General features: G+C 52.4%; 1 non-coding gene across 1 annotated transcript; it reads left to right on the top strand.

Moving 5' to 3' along the window:
• The first annotated feature begins 6,678 nt into the window (after positions 1-6,678).
• On the top strand, positions 6,679-6,780 carry LOC133362600 (U6 spliceosomal RNA). The gene has a single exon (XR_009757514.1). It is a non-coding gene; the product is annotated as a U6 spliceosomal RNA (small nuclear RNA).
• Positions 6,781-7,367: the final 587 nt, after the last annotated feature.

Below are 7,367 nucleotides of genomic sequence, written 5' to 3'. Positions count from 1 at the left end.
AATCACTCACCCACTCACCCAACCACCACTCACTCACTCACCCACTCGCTCACTCACCCAGTCACCCACCCACTCACTCATCCACTCCTCACCCACCCACCACCCACTCACTCACCCACCCACCCACTCACTCACTCACCCACCCACTCACTCACCCACTCACTCACCCATCACTCACCTACTCACTACCCACTCACTCACCCATTCACCCACCCACTCACCCACCCACCTCACCGACCCACTCGCTCACTCACCCACTCACCCACCCACTCACCCCTCACTCACCCACTCACTCACTCACCCATTCACTCACGCACTCACACACTCACTCACTCATCCATTCTCTCACGCACTCACCCACTCACTCACCCACTCACTCACTCCCCCACTCACTCACTCACCACCCACCCACCCACTCACTCACCCACTCACCCACTCACTCACTCACCCACTCACTCACCCACCCACCCACTCATCACTCACTCACCCACCCCCACACACACAGTACACACACAGTACACACACACACAGTACACACACACAGAGTACACACACAGTACACACACTACACACAGAGTACACACACAGAGTACACACACAGAGTACACACACAGACTACACACACAGTACACACACTACACACACAGAGTACACACAGAGTACACACACAGAGTACACACACACACAGACTACACACACAGTACACACACAGAGTACACACACAGTACACACACAGTACACATACAGTATACACAGTACACACACAGTATACACAGAGTACACACACAGTACACACACAAACCCACACAGTACACACACACACACAGTACACACACACAGTACACACAGTACACACACACAGAGTACACACACAGAGTACACACACAGTACACACACACAGTACACACACTACACACACAGTACACACACAGAGTACACACACAGTGCACACACACAGAGTACACACACAGTACACAAACCCACACAGTACACACACACACAGTACACACAGTACACAAACACTAGCAATCTAAAGCAACGCAGTAAATTCAAAGAAGCAATGTTCTAAAGCCAACAGCCGGTCAACTTTAATCTTCGCCAGACACTTCACCACGGCCAATGCGCCAATATACATTCCGCAACATTCAATGCCGCCTTGTGAAATACAAACACAACTCCATTAAATTGTCATGTCCATGCTCATTTCAGATTAAGACCGGTCGCACAAAAGCACCCATTTCAGGAGACAATTTCAAGTCCGACTTAACAGACATGTTTTACTCTCATCCATTAGACTAAAGTAAAAAACTTTCTTTAAAATTATAAACGTCTAAAGTGTTCAACCAAACGCGGTGTGTACCTTGTGTACACACCGTAAAAATTTAAAGAGAATCGCGTATCAATTAACAAAACCCACGTGCAGACTTTTTGGTTCTTCCGGTAAAGTCACGTAGAAGGGAAATAATAAAACATCATAAATTACAATTCTCACCACGTTTCGGCCACAACGCAAGCAGCCGTCCTCAGGTGAAGAACAGGTCTGTCGGAAAGACAGCGTCTGAATGAAACACCACCAGGTTTGGCAGCGTATATTGCTGCCAAGCTTGGTGGTGTTCATTCAGACGCTGTCTTTCCGACAGACCTGTTCTTCACCTGAGGACGGCTGCTTGCCTTGTGCAGGGTCGCAAACGGGTACCCGTACCCGGCCGGGTACCCGGGTATCGGGTAGGGTACGGGTATCGGGTACCCGGTTGCGACCTCTGGTGCAGACCCACTCCTGCCACTTCGCAGATAAAGGGACGGGCTTGGCTAGTCGATACAAAATGCGACAAACACCAAAGACTCTTCAACGTGAACAGGGCAACTTATTAAGAAGTTTCCTCGCTGGAATGGACTGGTCTCTTCGACTGATATCTTCACTTAAAAGCTTTCGTGACTGCAGCAGGGATTCATCTTCTTGGTTCTTTCGGTAAAGTCACGTAGAATGAAAATAATAAAATAATAAAAATAAAACAATAAAATCATTCTCACGACGTTTAGGCCACAACGCAAGCAGCCGTCCTCAGGTGTAGAACAGGTCTGTCGAGAAGACAGCGTCTGAATGTCTTCTCGACAGATCTGTTCTTCACCTGAGGACCGCTGCTTGCGTTGTGGCCGAAACGTCGTGAGAATTGTATTTTATAATGTTTTATTTCTATTATTTTATTATTTCCCTTCTACGTGACTTTACCGAAATAACCAAGAAGATGATATCTTCACGTGCAAAAACACTTCCTCGGACCCATTCCAGAATAGTTTTTAATTGTAAACAGTTTTATACAACCGCCAAATCGTTCCCCTCTGATCCTCAACCTGGGAATCAAGTTGAGTGCTGGGGTTTTGCTGCCTGGGTATCACGTAACACTCCATGTCGGCAATTCAGTTGCATCCTCCACACATTTTGAACCGCTTCTAATGAACGCACGCCCAGCGGCAACTGTTGCATTCATCAAAGGTAACTTTAAACCTAATGTCAAAATAGTTAACGTCAACAAACAAACGAAAACCATCGAACGAGGAGGGACACCAGTTCAATCCCTGGTTGGGGGCCGACCCACCTCCTCATCGTGTCTACAACACCTCCACGTACGAGGCCCGAACGCAAACAGACGGAAACCTCCTCTCAGAGTTCCACGTGGAGACCTGGCGACACTTGGAGGCATTTTGACACCAGCCACCAGCCCCACACGGTGCCATGCTGAGACGCTTGTAGCAAGCCGCACACCTACACCCCCACCCTCCCTCCCTGCCTCCCCTTCCTCCCTCCTTCCTCCCACCACTCCCTTCCACCCTTCCCTCCCTTCCTCCCTCCCCCTCCCTCCCCCCCCTCTCTACCTCCTCCCCTCCCTCCCTTCCACCCCTCCCTCCCCTCCCTCCCTCACCCACTGCTCGTCCCTCCTGATCCCCCTCCCCCTCCCGAACTGATGATTTGGGGTCCATCTCAGCGTAGTGATCGCAGTCGATCAAACCACTCAGCCCCCTCCTCCCCCTCTCCCTGCCCCCCCCTGCGACCCCTCCCTCCCCCCTCTCCTCCCTCTCCACCCCTCCCCCCGCTCTTCCCCGCCCTCCCTCCACCATCCCCCCTCCCCCCGCCCCACCCACCCCTCCCCCCGCCCTCCCTCCCCCTCTCTCCACTCCTCCCCCCGCCCTCCCTCCCCTCCCCCCGCCGTGCCCCCCCCGCCCCCCGCCGGGTTCAAGGGAGCGTTGGCCCCCCTCTCGAGCTCCCGCCACTCCCGCCGCTCCCGCCGCCTCCCGAGGGAGCGGTGCAACGCGAAATACTCGCGCTCCCACGCCTCCCTGGCCTCCCGCGCCTGCTCCCTCTGCCTCTCCCTCCTGGACTCCCTCTCCCTCCTCGACTCCCAGTCGCCTCCGCTGAGACGCCCGCCCTGTCTGTCCGGCTGCTGCCGCTGCTGCTGCTGCTGCTGCCGCTGCTGCTGCTGCTGTGGCTGCTGCTGCTGCTGCTGTCGCTGCTGCTGCTGCGGCGGCTGCTGCTGCTGCGGCGGGTGCTGCTGCTGCTCCTGCCCCCTGAGCCCGGCCCAGATGTCCGAGATTCTCCTCTGCATGGCCGGCGGTTGTCGCCGGTGGGATTCTCGCTCGGTCCTCCTGTGACGTCACAGCAAGCGCCACAGTCGTCGTCACCTCTGTGTGGGTCTCTGTGAGTCTCTATGAGTGTGGGTCTCGTGGGTCTCTGTGGGTCTCTGTGAGTCTCTATGAGTGTGGGTCTCTGTGGGTCTCTGTGGGTCTCTGTGAGTGTGGGTCTCTGTGGGTCTCTGTGAGTCTCTATGAGTGTGGGTCTCTGTGGGTCTCTGTGGGTCTCTGTGAGTGTGGGTCTCTGTGGGTCTCTGTGAGTCTCTATGAGTGTGGGTCTCTGTGGGTCTCTGTGAGTCTCTGTGAGTGTGGGTCTCTGTGGGTCTCTGTGAGTCTCTATGAGTGTGGGTCTCTGGGTCTCTGTGAGTCTCTGTGAGTGTGGGTCTCTGTGGGTCTCTGTGGGTCTCTATGAGTGTGGGTCTCTGTGGGTCTCTGTGAGTCTCTATGAGTGTGGGTCTCTGTGGGTCTCTGTGAGTCTCTGTGAGTGTGGGTCTCGTGGGTCTCTGTGAGTCTCTATGAGTGTGGGTCTCTGTGGGTCTCTGTGAGTCTCTGTGAGTGTGGGTCTCTGTGGGTCTCTGTGGGTCTCTATGAGTGTGGGTCTCTGTGGGTCTCTGTGAGTCTCTATGAGTATGGGTCTCTGTGGGTCTCTGTGGGTCTCTGTGAGTGTGGGTCTCTGTGGGTCTCTGTGGGTCTCTGTGGGTGTGGGTCTCTGTGGGTCTCTGTGAGTCTCTATGAGTGTGGGTCTCTGTGGGTCTCTGTGGGTCTCTGTGGGTGTGGGTCTCTGTGGGTCTCTGTGGGTCTCTATGAGTGTGGGTCTCTGTGGGTCTCTGTGGGTCTCTGTGAGTGTGGGTCTCTGTGAGTGTGGGTCTCTGTGGGTCTCTGTGGGTGTGGGTCTCTGTGGGTCTCTATGAGTATGGGTCTCTGTGGGTCTCTGTGAGTGTGGGTCTCTATGCGTGTGGGTCTCTGTGGGTCTCTGTGAGTGTGTGTCTCTGTGAGTGTGGGTCTCTGTGGGTGTGGGTCTCTGTGGGTCTGTGAGTGTGTGTCTCTGTGAGTGTGGGTCTCTATGAGTATGAGTCTCTGTGGGTCTCCATGAATATAGGTCTCTGTGGGTCTCTATGAGTATGGGTCTCTATGAGTATGGGTCTCTGTGTGTCTTTGTGGGTCTCTATGAGTGTGGGTATCTGTGGGTCTCTATGAGTATGGGTCTCTGTGGGTCTCTATGAGTATGGGTCTCTATGAGTATGGGTCTCTGTGTGTCTTTGTGGGTCTCTATGAGTGGGGTCTCTGTGGATCTCTATGAGTATGGATCTCTGTGGGTCTCTATGAGTATGGATCTCTGTGGGTCTCTATGAGTGTGGGTCTCTATGAGTGTGGGTATCTGTGGATCTCTATGAGTATGGATCTCTGTGGGTCTCTATGAGTGTGGGTCTCTATGAGTATGGGTCTCTGTGTGTCTCTATGAGTGTGGGTCTCTATGAGTATGGATCTCTGTGGGTCTATGAGTGTGGGTATCTGTGGGTCTCTATGAGTATGGGTCTCTGTGTGTCTGTATGAGTGTGGGTCTCTATGAGTATGGGTCTCTGTGACCTATCTTCTCCCCACTGCTACCGTTATCGTATTCTCTTACTCCTGCTCTCCGCTATTCCGGGCACCATCACTCCAGCTCCCCATCGCTCCAGCTTCCACCAAGACTCCGTCTCTCTGTTACGCTATACAGTGATACCTCGGTTCACGAACTTAATTCGTGAACTGACTCTGGTCGCGAACCGAATTGGTCGTGAACCGAGGCACATTTTCCCACAGGGTTCAATGTAAATCCGGTTAATCCGTTCTGACCTTTTATTTGGTTTTTGAAGCACAAAAATATTAAACAAATTACAATACACATTAGTACTGTACAGTATAGTAATGTATAAAGAGAGAACACTAACCTTGCTTGAGATGACTTCAGTAAGCACTCAAACGGGTGAACTGTACATTACAGTAAGTACAGTATTGTACAGTACAGTAGTACAGTACTGTATGTGCTAAAAAGCACACCAAAAAGCAAAAAGTCACTGAAAGTGTCTTCACAGTACTCACAGTACTTCTTTCTGTGTCTCTTCTTCTCTCCACGATCTTCCTACAGGAAGTCACGACCACGTGACAGCCTGGAAATAGCATTAAAATGGCCGCGGCTCCTGTTCGTGAACTGGAGCATATTTTATGAACTTTTCTGTTCGAAACCGAGTTGTTCGTGAACAGAAGCGTTCGTGAACCGAGGTATCACTGTATTTTTAGATCCACCCCAATCAGTCCCTATTCATTATCTCACCCCCCGATTACCCATCACCCCCCAGGCCCCCAACCCCACGTGACTTTGTTATTGCCGCCTGGGCGACGCCACTCGTTAAGCAATCACCCTCTCGGCCAATCACCGGCCTGTGTCCCCGGTTGCCCATAACAGCTGTCACGTCACTTAACGGGTCTCCTCTCAGCAACAACAACATCGTCCTCAATACCCTACTGTACACTTGCTTGTCTGCCTAGCAACAGACCCACAGAGCGCGTGGCGCGTGTATTTCAGGTCCTACATCTCTATAAAAATTGTGTGTGATATATAACAGTACTGTTTGTGTGTATAAACTGTATATTACATATCTCTATGTGCGTGTCTCTCTCTGTCTCTCTCTGTCTCTCTGTGTCTCTCTCTGTGTCTCTCTGTCTCTCTCTGTCTCTCTGTGTCTCTCTGTGTGTGTCTCTCTCTGTGTATCTCTGTGTCTCTCTCTCTGTCTCTCTGTGTATGTCTCTCTGTGTCTCTGTCTCTCCGTGTCTCTCTGTGTGCTTGTCTCTCTGTGTCTGTGTCTCTCTGTCTCTCTCTGTCTCTCTGTGTTTCTCTGTGTGTCTCTCTCTCTCTGTCTCTCTCTGTGTCTGTGTCTCTCTCTGTGTGTGTTCTCTCTGTGTCTCTCTCTCTCTCTCTCTGTGTCTGTCTCTCTCTGTGTCTCTCTGTGTCTCTCTGTGTGTCTGTCTCTCTCTGTGTGTCTGTCTCTCTCTGTCTCTCTGTGTCTCTCTGTACTTGCTCCGGCAGTACATATACTAAAATTGGAACGATACAGAGAAGATTAGCATGGCCCCTGCGCAAGGATGACACGCAAATTCTGTCTCTCTGTCTCTCTCGCGTCTCTCTGTCTCTCTGTGTGTCTCTCTCTGTGTCTCTCTGTGTGTGTCTCTCTCTCTGTGTCTCTCTGTGTCTGTCTCTCTCGTGTCTCTCTGTGCCTGTCTCTGTGGGTGTGTGTCTCTCTGTGTGTGTCTCTCTGTCTCTCTGTGTGTCTCTCTCCGTGTCTCTCTCCGTGTCTCTCTCCGTGTCTCTCACTCGGAGGCGACGACGAGAAGAACGGTGACGACGACCACGAGGTGGTGACGACGACGACGACGGCGGCTTGTGATCAGCACGAGGGGGATCATCCCACTGACAGCCACGAGTCACGAGGTCTCCCACGTGGGGGAGGGGCGGGGCTCCTGGCCTCAGGCCACACCCTCTTTCTAGAAGACACGCCCTCTTTCTAGAAGACACGCCCTCTTTCTAGAAGACACGCCATCTTTCTAGAAGCCACTCCCTCTTTCTAGAAGACACGCCCTCTTTCTAGAAGACACGCCCTCTTTCTAGAAGCCACTCCCTCTTTCTAGAAGACATGCCCTCTTTCTAGGAGACACGCCATCTTTCTAGAAGCCACTCCCTCTTTCTAGAAGACACGCCCTCT

The sequence above is a fragment of the Lethenteron reissneri genome, unplaced genomic scaffold, assembly GCF_015708825.2.
Source record: "Lethenteron reissneri isolate LAM-NWPU_2019-01 unplaced genomic scaffold, ASM1570882v1 scaffold_1542, whole genome shotgun sequence".
Lineage (NCBI taxonomy): Eukaryota > Metazoa > Chordata > Hyperoartia > Petromyzontiformes > Petromyzontidae > Lethenteron > Lethenteron reissneri.
The sequence above is the reverse complement of the archived record's forward strand: the minus strand, read 5'-3'. Positions and strand labels throughout refer to the sequence as shown.